Source organism: Lemur catta, chromosome 8 (assembly GCF_020740605.2).
Source record: "Lemur catta isolate mLemCat1 chromosome 8, mLemCat1.pri, whole genome shotgun sequence".
Lineage (NCBI taxonomy): Eukaryota > Metazoa > Chordata > Mammalia > Primates > Lemuridae > Lemur > Lemur catta.
The window spans coordinates 21450840-21465047 of NC_059135.1; the positions used below are offsets into that span (position 1 = coordinate 21450840).

At 33.5% G+C, this 14208-nt stretch overlaps 1 protein-coding gene across 8 annotated transcripts in view; it reads left to right on the forward strand.

The window, feature by feature from the left end:
* IKZF2 (IKAROS family zinc finger 2) overlaps nt 1-14208 on the forward strand; it is a 142153-nt gene that overhangs the window by 47936 nt on the left and 80009 nt on the right. The window contains exon 1 of one of the 8 annotated variants that reach the window (XM_045560332.1): nt 12525-12626. The exons of the other annotated variants lie outside the window; for them this stretch is intronic. The gene's annotated coding sequence lies outside the window, so the exon portion shown is untranslated. Of the gene's footprint in view, nt 1-12524; nt 12627-14208 lie in introns of those variants that run through there. 8 annotated transcript variants of the gene reach the window in all.

Genomic DNA, 14208 nt, shown 5'->3' on the forward strand with positions numbered 1-14208 from the left:
ATTTTTTGAAGATCAAGTTTATAATAATTTTATTGTAAGAAGACACTTATTTTCAGAGAATGGAGGTAGCAATAGGAAAGGTTCAAGTGATTTCCTATCCTTTCCTTAAACAAACTCTATTATTAATAATTTATCCTTGTCATCTTGTACTCTTTCATTCAATGTACATTCATTTAGTGACCACTAAACTTTCATTAATCCTTTCCTTTTCAGACTGTTGACTTTATAAATCAGGATATCTTTTATAAGCATTAATACAATTTTTAAAAACTATCCTTTTATGATTATTTATTAAGCTGTTGGTCTAGGCTTTGGAGACAATCAGCACTAGCTTCAAATCCAAATATTGCCAGCAGCTGTGATATTTGTCTGTCATCATTTTTCACAGTCTATCATTGTTCACCCAAATGAATAACTAGCTACTGACTGACCTGTGTGAATAAATTAATGTCCCTGAACCTCAGTTGACTTACCCATATAAAGTGAGAATGCTTATATGTGTTAATATTGTTGGATCAGTTGTATATTTAAGTCCCCTATATAATATTTGGAGTATGATAGGAGCCCGCTTACTTATTGTTATTTATATTGTCATTATCCTGACCACTATATGGACTTGAGCCTTCAGTTATTTCCTTGGCTCCCTGCCCATCTTACTTCTCTTATTTTTCCAGTACTGCTTACTCCACAATATTCTAGAGTAAAAACGAACCTTTGTTGGCTGTCCATTTCTCACTTGCTTCCATCTCCATGTCTTCATGCATGCTGTTTTGCTTGCTGCTGGAGAGCAGCGGAATATTAGTGAGGAAGAATTCCTTTTTAAAAAAATTTTTCTTTTTCTGACTTAGCTAGAAATGTGACAGGAAGAGTGGAATATTTTATTATTAGTTAAATCAACAGTATATTTTTCTATAAATTCAATTATTGAGACTATTCTTTTAAATATTATATTTAGTCTTATTAAAACTCATTTTGCTGTATGCTGTGGATTTTTATGCATTTTTTGTTGATTTATGATGATAAGTTATTGAGATTTTATGAGGTTGACATTTTATTTCTTTTAAAAATTTCATGTTTCTTGTACATTGGGAACAAACAAAGAAGGAGGGGTAAAAACGACTTCCAAACTTGGTGAATTGTGAACTGCTCTGGTTATTTTATTTTTTTAATCTTAAAATATTAAGGAGGTACAAATGTTTTATTATGTGGATACACTATATAATGCTGAAGTCAGGGCCTTCAGTGTGCCTGCCACTAGGACACTGTTCATTGCACCCAATATGTAAGTTTTTATCCCCTCTCCCCCATTTCGTTTGTATTGCATTTAATGGTCAAGTACTATACGTGTATTTTACATTTTAATTCAGTATTGAAAATTCAATTTGCAAATTTTGTCTTTTTCCATGTTATCTTTATGCTTCAAGAGCTTACTACCTTTGCTCCAGCTGGATAAAAGTTGGGCAAACAGATACCCAGACAACTGCTAACAGCACCATGCCTTGGTTTCCTGGGTAAAGAAAGTAGTTAGTATTTCTGGGATTACACATCTGTCTCATCTGAAAGATGCCACGCACGAATTCTAATGAAAATATAATATGATTGAAAACATGAAAATCACCACAACTTAAAAAGCTTTTTTTCCCCTGGTTTTTATCTAAAAGAAGTGAAAAAGATCTATGTAGCAGATTCAAGTCTAATTGCTTCCTGTTGGCTTGCATGGTGACACTGCTAAGTGCCAGTTTTGAATATTAGTAACCCGTCATGGATCAGTTATCTGAAATGGCAGGTTTATTTGTTAAAGGAAGAATGACATTATTTCCTGTCCTTTAAACAGAATTGAAGTGAGAATACAGTGGTAAGAAAAAATGTTTCTTTGCACTTTAGGTGTGAATGTACTATCATTTTTGCTACTAACTTGATTGCCACAGCTACTATCATTAGCATCTTGGACCAAACATGGAACAAGCTGTACTGTATTTCATGTATGGTGGAATACAGAGGCTGATTAAAAATACTCTAAAAGGTGTTGGATTATGTATTTGATAGCTGATTGTGGTCTTAGATGTTAGAGTCTTAGAGTTATTTTCATTTGTGGATTTAAGCATTTTTAATTACTGCTTTTTAACATTAAATATAAATTTAACTTGCAGCCTAGGGAAGGATCTTCTCCATTTGAACTAATTTGTTTTTGTAATCTCAGAATCATCTTAACATTAATAGTGGTGGTGTCAGTCATCAGAAAAATCTCAATGTAAAGGAAATATATATCATATTCCCTTTTCCTAGTGCATTCTTAAGGTAGATTGGAGTGAAGGTATCTATTCCGATTCTTATGTCTTTTCTGGACTTACGTAAGTAAAGATACTTTTAAATTGACATCTGAAAGAAGAAAAATCTTTTAAGGTTGGAGAAATAATGAGTAATGCTGATTTAGAGACTGCCTCTTATATTTCTCTCCAATCCCAGTCACTACATAGTGCTTTAAATCACCAATGAAAGCATTTTCATGGTTTATGAGATTTTTTAAAAAGCAGGCTTGAAACGTATGAAATGATTTACTGATATACCAAAACTTATCATTATGGATATAAGAATGGTTTCTATGCACCTCATTTTGTTTCATTGTATTATTTTTTTCTCATAGTGATAGAGAATATAGGAGATTTTGTTTCAATAAAGGGGTGTGCACGTGTGTTTCTTTCTTTCTCTTTTCCCCCCCTCCCCACCTCGTTAATTTGCATTAATGCCAAAACTGATGAGGTCATATTGAAGCCGTTAAACATGAGAAAAGAAAATACCTAATATGTATTATATATTCCATAAGAAAACCTAAAAACTAAACATTTGTTGGCTTTATATTATTGAGACTTCTCTTTATACAGGTACCTTCCCCTACCCCACCATTTTTTTTTTTTTAATACTACAACATGTTCTGTTAAAGTTGCCAAGTGTTCCTAAGTGTACGGTGGTTTAGTGTGAGGAACTTTGTTTAATAATTTAAATGTAACCTGTGAGGTTATTCTCATGGGCTGTTTTCGTAGTTTTAGTGACTATTCTACAGTATGGAAGGTATTCTCTACTGTTCTATGTTAAATCACTACTAAGTTAAACTCTTGTTGATTTTGTAAATAGCCTTTTAGGACAGTATATTAAATATGTGGTTTTCATCAAGTGGCCATATGATATATTGATGATTTTGCTATTTTTTAAATTAATATCAGGTTTGAATTAGATTTGTATAAGTGAAATATCATCAATAAGGATTTTTAGTTTTAAATTTTAGTTTGTTTTATTATACAACAGTCAGTATACATCATTCCTGAAATCAAGTATTCTTTAGAACTGTCCTACTTAATGTGTGGTCTGTCGGTTGGAAAGTCTTTGTTACCAGTCTGTCTTAAGTATAGAAGTTGAATAGATGCTTAAAACTTTTATAAAAACTTGACAAAGTAATAAAAATTGGGGACTTATATTTTGTTTTTGTCAAATTTGACTTTTACTGTGTTGTACAAATGTGATAAATTGGAAATTTAAAAACATGGTCCTTCCCACAGGTCACTTAAGGAACACTGCTTTAGAAGACATAAGAAGACTTATCTATGTGCTCAGTGTCAATTAGCTTAAATGCTATACATTAAAATATAAACATATCTCAAACTAACTTATTCTACTAACCTACTTTTGTAGATAACTGTATAAATTTTATAAATAAGATGGCAGTAGAAATGAAAGCCTACTCTTTACTGAATCTGAAGCAGTAGAGCCTTTACTCATATGCCTAATGATAAGTATCATTTATTAAGTGCTTACAATGTGCAACAGGTTTTTTTTTTTTAAATCTCATTTAATCCTATAAAAGCACAATGGGTTAGGTTCCATATTACCCTCATTTTGGAGATGTAGAACTAAGGGTCAGAGAGGTTAAAAAACGTGCTGTTGGTCACTTAGCTAACTAGCAAAGCTGACATTAAAACATGCTTTTGTTCATAATAAGATTAAACCTCCTGTATATTACATTTTTTCTTTTCATAGAGGAGGTAATAACATGTACTTGGTAAAGAATGTTGTGTTGTTTTGTGTTTATAGTTTAAGTTGTGTGTCATACTATAACATCAGGAGCTAATTAGAGGTAGAAGAGGAAAGCTTAAGTATTTGCAAATCCTCAGTGGTAAATTAATATAAGAGAGTATAAGATGAGGCTTCATCACCCATGTTGCTCTTGATCTGAGTTTGTTCTAATAAATTATAGATAAGTGCAAAATTTTAAGAATACTGTGTTCAAGTTATAGTTGATACAGCTTATAAGGGCAAAGTGGATGACATGTGATTTTTGAATAGCATCTCTTCATGTGGACAGAGACAATCAACTTTCAGGGAGTGTATATAGTATTTGCATCTAATAGTAATATTTAAGACATTTTTCTCCTTCCATCTGTTTAATTATCTTTGCAAATGAAAAGAAAGAAGGGAGGAAGGAAGGAAAGAAGACTGACTTTCCTCATGTAGGTTTCCAATTTAAGCCTTCAGATCTTCATCAGTATGTGAGTAAACTCAGTTCGTTTACTAGATATTTTTCATAAAATTCTGTAATTTGACTATCTCATATTCAGTTGGATTTATAGTTTGTTTTTCTTCATTTGGCCAGTTCAACTGCTGATCATTGATGTCCATGTGCCTGATAACCTCTGGACAATGTTTAGGGATTGAGGATAAAAACTGTCAAGGGCAAGACTAGAAGAGGTAACTGAATCCCTGAATCTCTGCTGCCCTTGAAGGTACTGGATAATGGAGAAGCAAGTGCCTGCATGTGTTGGATTTTGTTAGTTGGATCCAGCTCTAGCAAAGAGATGACCTAGGTCACGTCAGCACCTTGGAAGGCTGGGAAGCTGGAACTGGAGCAGCTGAGCCAATCCCCAGACAAACAGGTTTTAACCAGGACAGAGTGAGAGAGTGCTTTGCTTTGGAAACTCTTTGCCCACCACCTAAGGCAGTGATTTATTCACAATTTTTTTTCTACTCGGTTCATTTTTATATAGAATAGATTAGTTATGAAGACATATTTCTTTTTATATATGGCAAAAGGTAATTGCTACTTTTACATTAGACTTTGAAGTTTTTTTGTTTTCTTTTTTTCAGAGTAAGAAGCAAAGGAAATGTTAGTTTTATAATAAAATTAAGTGATGAAAGGACCATTTGTGGCAGTAGTAAGGGTGACCGTTTATTAACTATCAGCATTTTATATAAGGTTAAATGCAAATTAAATGTGATGGCTGCCTCAATAATGTGTTTAAATATTTCCAGGTTATAAAATATCAGACATTCAAACAACTTTTGACTCTATGAGATTTTCCCATAAATCCTAAAAATGGAAGCTAATCCTAGCTTCTTCACTGGCTTCTTTAGTAAATTTTTATAAGTCACTCTACTCTCTGTAACATTTATTCTTAATATATAGATCAATGGTTCTCAATTGTAGGTGCACATTAGAATCATCTGGAGATGTTAAAAAAATACCATTGCTTCCACCCCCCCCATACCTATTTAATAAAAATCTTCAGGGTTGGAGCTAAGGTATTTATAATAATTTTTTAATTTCCCCAGATAGTTCTGATGCATAATGAAGATCTAGAACCACGAATTTAGAATGATATAGCTGACTCAACTTCTGTGATTTTTCTGAGGTTTATTTAATGCATATTAACTATTTTAATCACTCTTGCAAAAAGCACTCTGTAATTCATTGGAATTTTTTGTTTTTAAATATTGACTTAGAAAAGGGTCCTTTGATGTGATCCTATAGTTTGGCAGATTACATTCAACCATATTTGGTGGTAGATATTGTAAATATGTATTTATATCATTTATCAGCATTTGATTACAAATAAATTGTTTTGTATGTCAACAAGTACATGCTGATAGGGAGAAGAAGGGAAGAGCTGGAAGTTAAGAGAAAGGGAATGCCATTTATTGAACACCTCTGTATGTTAGGCCTCAAGTTCTATAATACTCATAACAACCTCTAATGTGTAGGAATCAAGATTCCCCCTCATATATCAAAGAATGAGGACTTAGAGTTTGTTAATTAAGTTTAATTATATCTTACTAAGTGATAGAATTTCAAGAGCACAACTGATCTTAAAAGTCATTTTAATAACTCATCTATTGCACACAAAGGCTAAATGTGGAGATTTCTGGACACTTTAAAAATGTGAAATCAGGAATGAACCTTGGGATTTAAAATATTTGTCAGCAAGATGTAAATGTAGGACAAAAATAGTCCAGAGAGAGAGATTTCGTAGTATATCATACAAGTTATATAGCATAACATTTGCTTAACAGTGCACAGTTTATTTTTATTTTATTTATTTGGTACTTATGGCAGAGATAGAATGTTACTTTAATTCTTTAGATATTATTATTAACTAATACAATGTTTTAAAATATTATATATCAATTTACATTGTAAATCTGATTTTTCCAACCACTGAATATTTTTTAGAACCACAATAGTAAACTTGAAAACTTAGAATGATTCCCAGTTGTATTAACTGGCACAATAACTTAATTAATCATCTTATACAGCATGCCATCAGTCTTGATTTTACCTCTTGGTCTTTAAATATAAATAAAATAATAGTTTTATTTTTCAATAACTGATTATAAATTTTTTAAAAAATTTAATCTCAGGAGTTAATAGTTTATACAACAAACCTATCTTTTTAATGCTTTAAAAATAAGAAAAAAGAAATGTTCATCCCAATGAAATAACACATTAAAACAATAAAATACCATGTTTTACTCACAATATTAAAAGAGATTAAAACTACTGAGATTGTTTTACATTGATAACATTGTATTAGTTTTATTGATAACATTACATTGGTAACATTTATGCTTTCCTACATAGTAGTCATGGAAGTATAAATTAGCACCTCATTTTGCATGGCAGTTTTATATATCAGGACTTTTATAGTGTGCATACCAGTTGTTTTGTTTTGTTTTTTACCTAATAATGCCTTTTTAAAATCTCTAATCATAACAAACTAGTCAGAAATACAGATAGAGGTTTATGCACAAATATGGTCCTCTAAAGTATTATTGGAAATTATTTTTAGAAATAATACTTAAATTATGGTTATTCCATAAGATGAGTATTATATAGTTTTAAAAATTATGTTGAAGAGTTTCTTAATGACATGGAAAATGCTTAGGTTATTATAGAGGGGTAAATAGTATATAAGATATATTAATATTATATATATTTATTTATATATAAAATATTATATGTACATTATATATGTAAAATGTCAACTTTCCATGAAAAGGAACAACACAAAGAGACAAGCTAAAATGTTAAAAGTAGGGGTAGGTTTAGGTGTTGGTTTATATATCTTTGTATATACCAGTTTTATATAACAAGGTATTGTTACTTTGATAATCAGAAAAAGAAAAGAAAACAAAGTTTACATATAATTAGCAGCTTCATTTTGAGGGGCCAAGCTTGATTTGCTATCCTTAGACATTTTTAGCATTCCAAGATATTTTTAGAACCAGTCTTTTATATTGATCCTGTGGTTGTTAAGTTTCTTTCATGCGAAATTCATATCAAGTTTAGAGTATGATGTTTTCTTTATCAAGCAGCATATCTTCTGTAAATGGGTGCTGGATTTTGGTTTTTGTTTTTGAGATTTCAGCTACATCTTCTTATCCAATACTTCTTCTAGGCTCTTCTGGACATATCTTCTGAATTACCTTCTCAGGCTGTATAATATTTGGTAGTTACTATAACCCAGAGATGGGTTATTAATGAATATCAACTATAGTTAAAAACACTCCAAATGGGATTTTTTTTACTCCAAGTCATAATGTTTAAATTTTATTTCAAATATCTATAATTATATCTTTAGTAAATGGAAACAATATTTTTAGGTGAACTAGAAATATTAAACTAGGAATTTTTCCTGAGTTTTGCTTCTGCTGAAATACATGCAATAACTTATTTTTCTTTAGATCTAGTGAAATAGTGATATGTGCTTCTTAGCATAAACTGAAATGTCAATTTTTTCCTCAACTTTTCATCAACATATATTTCTACCATAAGAAACTTCAGTAAAACTAGATAGAAAACAATCTCCAAGACATTTTAATTTTTATAAAAACTTATTTTAAAGATTTAATATCAAAATGTTTATGGTATACTGTTGAACAATTAAAGAGTTAATTGTATAATTAAAATATATGTATAGTTTTTTAAGTTTTGACTCTTCTATGTTTAAACTGCTTTAAATTTCTAGATAAATCTTTATTGTACTTCCCTTCATTAAAGGTTATTCAAATTTTAATTTTTTTTAGCTTACGAATTTTGACTTTATATTTGTTCTTCCACAAGATCATTTTATGTTTTAATTCAGTGGTTCTCATTTAATTGGTCAAGCATAAGTATATTTTTAAAAGTTACCCCAATTTGCCTGGTATGTATCTTGGATTGAGGGTCACTCTTTAAAATGAATCTTGGATTTTTTGGAATGATTTATTTACTATATTATATAACATCCTAAGTTTTAATTTAATGATAATTTACTTTTTCCTAAAAGAAAGCTGTCTGTATGTACATTCATCCAGCATTCATTGTAGTGTTTACTTACTTAAAGAGCTTATTTACAGCTATTACATTTATACAAATATACTGATATTTGCTTGATTTTTCCCAATGTGTGCAACTTTGAGTTCTGGTCTGAGCTTAAAATTTGTATTTTTAACTGTCTTTAAGAATGTTTACAAATAACTATAGCAATAATGTTTTTCGACTCAACGGTTTAAAAACTCATATTTCTCATATACCACTTTACTCAAATTTATTCTCTTTCTAAAATGCCTTATCTCTGTTGTTAATAAAACACTCTCCCTCATTCAGTTCTTCAGACTTGAAATCTTGGAATAATTGATTAATTAATGTTCTTCGTTGCTCATAGTCTGTCCTCTGGTATCTTACTTTTTTACTTTAAGATTTCTCTTGGTTTGATCCTGGCCTCTCTCTTCCTACGGGTCTTCATCTCATCTAGCCTTTCTTCACCTGGGACTGATATTCACCCAGTACTTACAGACATGATTATACTGGTTGCTAAAATATTAAAATGCTTTTGTACAGGTTTGAGAAATGGCCCTTTTCCCAAGTCCACTGAGTAACTATGCTCTATCCATCCTAACAGCTTCATTATACCCTGCTGCCTAATGCACCATCAACTGGCTAGCCAGCCTGTCTTAGCTCATACATCTCAGCCTCCATCTTCCTGTGAAGCTTTTCTCCCAGGCCAGTGGGGGCTCAGGCTCCCACAGGAAAGATGGTACCCTTCTGGCAGTTCTGGCACCCCGGCAAATGCTGAGTACCCATCTGGGCCTCTGAAACTATGCCCTTGATACTATTGTCCTTTGCCAACTCTCTGCTGTTTCCTGTGGGAACTGCAGCCTCTCTGCAGTGTGCCAATTTATATAATTGTTAAATATGTACAATATCATTGCTGTGTCTACTTCAAGCTTCATAGTTGCTATGGTAGGTTAGTAAATCCTTACTGGCCCTTTACCTCTAGCTACTTCTCCCTCTAACATATCAGCATAGCCAGATGAATCGCCCTAATTTTATCACTCCAATACCTAAGAGATAGAAATTAGAACTTAGTTGTAACCTTTTATCAACTGATTCTACCATGTCTGCTTAACCTGTTAATCCATACTTCTCTCATATGAAGTCAGGCTGATCTCATGCAAGATGTTCTCATTTGCCTTTTTGCTTCCCCTTTGCGCATTTTCACATCTCGAAAATTCTCTATCTTGTGCCATTTCAAGTCAAACGTTTCCTTTACTAACTTCCTAGATCATAATAACCTTTTCTTCTGAGAATCCATATAGCAGCTTATGTCTTATAAAGTATTATAATAGTTTTAGAACTAGAAAAGGTCATGTAGTTGATGTTTCTTCCTAAGTTAGGAATCCTTTCTGTAAAATATGTGGTATACAATGAAGATTTTGTCTAAGACAATAAAGCTGGTGGTTCAGTTGATGGGCGCTTCTAGTTATTCCTCTAATTATTTAATAAAATACTTCTTGAGGCTTATTATGTGTCAGGCACTGAGCTTTCTTTTCAGCAATGAACAAAACAGACATGGCTCTGTCCTTATAGAGCTTATAGTCTAGTATGGGAGAAGACATTAAAAATGTAAGCACACATATAATGCTTAAAAAGAACATCAGGGTGTTAGTTTACATTGAATATTTAGAAGAGGTGAATTTTAAGCTGAAGAGTAAGGAGGGGGGCTACAGATAGCAGTAGGGCACAGGAGACCAGTGTATGTGTGCAAAGGCCCTGAGGTAGGAAGAAGTTGGGTTCTGTTATGTGTTCATCAAAAAAGGTGGCAGATGGGCCTAGTATGTGAGGGGGATAAGAGGAGGCACATGATGTGGCTGGAGAGATAGGAGGGAACCATATGATACATATTTTCTTGAGGATCATGGGAAGAAGTTTGGATTTTTATCTTATATGCAATTAGCAACTATTTAAAGAACTTTCAATACTGACTTGGTAGAATTTGATTTTTAGTTTTTTGAGGGTTGGGGAGGGTAGAGCAGGTCTTTAAATCTAGAAAGGCTCATTTTCTTTATTTTAATATTAATAACTCTCTTAGTTAAACAAATATAGAGCAGGTACACAGCCGTTGTCTTACAGCAGAAAATTCTTCTGACTTCATTAATAGAAGTTTGCCACTCCCCGCAAATGCCTTGTATTGTGCTGGTCCTGGAGGGGGAGATTCATTTACCTAAGATGCCCAGAGCCTTCTCGGAAAGAAAGAACTAATACTTGGTCTTTGCTGGAGTAGAGCTATGTGGCACTGACTGAATCCCAGCCTCAGGAAAGGATAATGAAATCCCTGAAATAAAATTACCTTGAGGACAGAAAGGCGAACCCCAGCTGGGAACCAATATTCATGAGAAGAGCTTTTGAGCTCATGAGGCTGATGCTAGAATTGTGTAGATGCTGTCATCAGTGTAGTTTGTTCCCTAACAAAGAGTGGCTGGTAATAGTAGTTTAAACCACAGAGGTAGAGCACCTTTGACTGAGCTGGGCATGATGGGAAACAAGATCATCAAACCACTGTGGCTTGAACAGTGAGCCACGATGGTACCATCATGGAGGGGACTTACACTGCTGGATGATAAAAGACCAGTAGCCTTGGAAGCAGACTAATCAAGCCTTATCACTGCTCCTTGTGGGATGGTGTGTAGACTGTATTCCTGGGGTAAGTGAGAGCTCTAGCCAGCTCTATTTAAAGTAAAAATTTAAATATGACCATAATTGTACGCTGAAATGGTAGAGGAGGTCATTATGGTTACAGATTACAAAAGATGGTTTATGTTCTTTTTTAGAGAATGGGTTGGTAAATGGAAGAGAAGAAATAGGGAAACTAGTGGACGTGGAGGAGGCCAGCAAAAGTTAAGTAAAACGTATTAGCACTAGAGTGACAGTGGTGGAAGAGAAATGAAGCTTTCTTAATTTTATCAAGATCTTAGATCTTTTCTGCACAAGCTACTTTGATCTTACATCTTCCATAATTCTAGCCTCGATCTTTCATATCTACCTTCCCCTGTCCTTTTTCTTCTGGTTAAACATCTCTAATTATTTAGGGATTCCTCAGATAGATGATTTCTGGAATCCAGACTTGGCCATTGAGAGGATCAGGTATCCTTGTTAGCTGTGTCATCCACAGGTTTGGCAAACATGCCTTGCATGTTTCTCTTCAATCTTGTTAAAGTAGCCCTGTGGCAGACATAACAACTTGAGACCTCTTTTCAAGTTAACATCTTTCATTAATCAACACTCTTTGGGTGTGGTTGTTCAACATGTTATGAATGTACCTCTCATATTATTTCTTACATATTTCTCCATATTTACCTCAAGAATATTATGAAAGTTTTCTTCAAATGTGTAATTAAGTTCAGACTGAGCAAAGTCCGCATTTTTTAAACTGCCAGTCTAATAATTCCCTCAACAGTAAAAATACTACTTTTAGTAAACCCATATTGGATCATACCGTTTTTAAAGTTGTTACAGAAACACTCACCTTCCAATTTTAACGGGTTCATGGTAAACTTCACTTTTCTGAGATTTGAAGAATTCATATCCATTGCCTTTAAAAATTATAAAATTAGTCCATGTCTGGTGCTTTGGCGCCATTCCTCTTCTCTGAAGCATTTCAAAAGGTTCTTACTGTTGTCTCTTGGTCATTTTGTACCTCCTTTGAGGTCCTTAAAACACATCTCATCTGGTCTATATTAATTTCCTGGGGTTGCTGTAAAAAAAATGAGGCGGCCTGCACGCAAGTGATCTGTGTGAAAGATGGTGGTGGAGCCAGCTAGAGCAGGAACAGTGGAGGTGGTGAGAAGTGACCAAGTGTCTTTTGGAAGTAGGGCCTATTGGATTTGCTGATGGATTGGAAGTGGCACACGAGGGAAAAAGAAGTATAAGGAATAACTCCTCATTTTTGGCCTAAGTGACCCAGTGAACAATGATGTCATTTACTGATAACGGAAGAAGTGGACTTGAAGACTGAAATGAAGAGCTCTGTTTTGAACAGGTAAAGTTTGAGATTCATCACTATAATCTCATAGGTAGATGAGTCTTAATCGAAGTGTCTTAACCAAAGGATTGAAGAGCCAGAACACTCTTGCAGGGTAGTACAGGTATGAAACCCCTTACAGTGCAATGGGGGATCAAAGCTGCCAGACATTTTTTAAGACTTGGTGTCCTCATCTATAAGTGGGGACATATTACTTATTTCACTGGGTTGCTTTAAAGGTCACATTAGGTAATGTTTGTGAAACTCTTAGCACAGTAGTCTGCATGTAACTAGCACTTAATGAATATCTTCAGTTATTGTTGGTTATTATTTTTGGCAAAAAGAATATTATTTTAAAGCTGATTTTAAGTATTTTGGAATGAGACAGGATATAAATTAAATAGTAATGGATAGTCATTTTACATATACGATATGCATATATACATACACATATATACACACTGATCTAAATAAAAAGGACTTTTTCTTATTTATGCACATTACATTTTTGTACCTTGTGGAAAGAACTACGAAGTATTAAAATCAGTATTTAGAATTTTATAAGCACACGTGGGAGGCTTTCTGAATTATAAATATTATTAGTGATGTGAGTTAGTGTTTGCTGCCTCATATGATCTGCCATACCTTTATGCATGCAAATCAGAGTTCCCACAGGAATAATGAGTTGAATGCAGCAACAGGCAGTATTTAAATCACTATTTCTTTCCCTGCTCTATTTAGGTTAATCTTAACCATATATTGCATATCAAGACCTTTGATTTGCTCAAGTTTTCCATTGATTTGACTTCCCCTACTCTTTGTTTTAAAACCTGAAATTACTACTTTAAGTGTACTGATATTGTGGAAGGTTTTATTCATTACAGAGTACATGTATATCAGAGAATATTACATTGAGACTCTCCCTGTTGCATTAACAGAAAGATGTTTTTGGAAGTTAAGGCTAGATCACTTAATAAAACCACAGTCTCTTTTTTGGCAATAGTGTTGAACCTGGAGGAAAGCCAGCCTTAGCCAGTGTAAAGTTAGATTCCATTCCATCAGCATAATAGTTAATAATAGTTGATTGACAGGGATGTGAAGGGTGCCCTTTTTTCCTCCCCCCTCCGCTCCCATTCCACACTAACCTCTTTAGGGAATATGCCATTCCTTTCCCCATTCCTAAAATTCTTTGCTTGAGCACAGCCAGGGGCTGCTGGAATGTTGCCTGTCTGTTCAAGGTGGGTAGTGGGGGTCTCTCTGAAAGTTGTTAGTCCCTGTAGGTGCTGCTGAGGAAGCCCAGCTATTTCCAACCATCTTTAGGGATTTGTAACAAAGATGAGCTTTCCCTGGTAGTGTTTGTGTGATATGTAACAGTCTTCCTGTCACTCACCTGAACTGCCTTAATATCACAAAATCAGGGTCACTTCTGCTTCCCTTCAACCACCTGACCTTCAGCCACATGACGTTCTTGTCCAAGGAAATTTAGAGATATTTTAGTCTGTGTTTCGTGAATCATACCTCATGTCATATATTATTTTGCATTGTTAAAACTATATTTTGGGGTAGTTTAGTACTGGTAAATTAGTAACATTTGCAGCTT